Source organism: Acyrthosiphon pisum, unplaced genomic scaffold (genome assembly GCF_005508785.2).
Source record: "Acyrthosiphon pisum isolate AL4f unplaced genomic scaffold, pea_aphid_22Mar2018_4r6ur Scaffold_21207;HRSCAF=23311, whole genome shotgun sequence".
In the NCBI taxonomy this organism is placed as follows: domain Eukaryota; kingdom Metazoa; phylum Arthropoda; class Insecta; order Hemiptera; family Aphididae; genus Acyrthosiphon; species Acyrthosiphon pisum.
The window spans coordinates 8,080-9,970 of NW_021770649.1; positions in this window are offsets into that span (position 1 = coordinate 8,080).

The window sequence follows — 1,891 nt, forward strand, 5'->3', positions numbered from 1 at the left end:
ATGTCAGTTTGGAATAATTTTCACTAAGAATTAACAATAATAAATACGACTTTAACATTTTCAACCAAGTCTATATTTATGACACCTGAAATACATTATCATTCCATGGTACGCCACCACACAGTATTAGCTTACTACATTAGATATGTTCGTTGAAAGTGCTTTCTATAATCAATACTCGTGCCCACGAGAGAACGACATTAAAAACGCATTGGTCAATGCGCATGGATCACCCCTCCATATACCCCACCATATCGATTGGATGCTGATCGGCTTCGGTTGGCGACAACCGTTGTCAACAGATGACAACCGGTGACAACCGTTAGACCATGGGGTTTAGTAAGTTCCCACACGAAAATTTATTCAGACTTAGGAATGACAACTTGAACGTAGTTGGTACAAAATATATTATAATGAAAATTAATGATACAATGTGTAGGTATGGTCCACATATTATTTGCACTTTCGCAAGCGTTTATACTAAGACTTGTATCAGAACTAGCACTATCCCAAATACTAGGGGGGAAACTATATCAATAACAAAATATCAGATTATAACTTGAAAATAATTACACAGTATGACTATGTGAAGTGTTTGAGCTTTTGCAATAAGCCGAATCAAATTTAATTTTATCTATTACTATTATTATAATTATTATAACTATTATTATTTTATACCTATACAAATAATATGTGGACTATACACATTGCATTATTAATATTTTTATTATATATTAGGACTAGATTCAAATAAAAAATTGATTGTACTTTTTTTATGCAACACAGAAGCAAATAAATTTGAACCACACTAACTACATTTAAGTTGTCAGTCCTAAGTCTGAATAAAGTGGGAAGGAAGTTTGTATGTGGTGTAATTTTTTTTCGTGTGGGACTTACGTACGGGTGTAATTTTTTTCATGTGGGACCTTACGTATGCATAACCGGGTGTGATTTTTACCTGCTATATCTCGTGTGGAAATTTACATTCACTCCAGACCATAGCGCCGGCAACCCCACTTCCGTTATGCGCCCGTTGCTCAGGTATGTGGTACCCAGCACCACCCATTCATTGATGGTTTATTCACTGAGTTTACCAGTCCTAGCGGACTGATGCGTTGGAGGTTTTGCCATTAGCAACACAATGCAGTCGTGGCCGGTCCGGTTCACAACGCCGGTCTAGCCTGTGAAATAAAGGTCTTTTGTAAGTAGTTGACTGAATCCAGGTCACCGCGTAGCAGAGCCCGAGTCGTTAGTGCACTTTCCAGCCGGGCGCATCCAGCCTGCTCAGTGTGATCTCTGCCGCTGGAACCACGCCTTTGCACTCGGCTAGCATGTACCATCTATTGATCAAGGTACTCCTGAGAGGTTTTCGGAGAAGTAATCTGACACGCTGTCTTAAGAGTGGGAGAACTAACAGTGGCCTTCTGTTATTATCACCTCACGCAGTTCTTACGTCACGGATGTCTGAGACCTGTTATTTGATCTCATGTCACTGGTTGATTCACGCAACCAACCATAATTGGGACGTCCGCGCGGTGTTAGCAACCTTTAAAGCCGGTATCTATCTGTCACGACGTGGATGTGCCGGCCGTAGACAAACGCCATGGTCTGTCAACACCGTGAAACCCAGTGAAACACACAGGCCTCATCACTTGGCTGTGGTTTCACTAGATCCAAGCCCCAGGCAGTGGCCCAAAGGATATGCATATTTAACAGTGCTGAAGGAACGATTCCTGGAATTGATTCCTTTTTAGAGGAACGATTCCTTATTTTTAGGAATAAGAACGTAAATATTATAATTCTTTTGTTCATAAACAAACTGTTGAAATGTACAATTAATATTAGTAGTCAGCCTTGACACGTGTGTACAATTTAGTATCTAGTTATACGA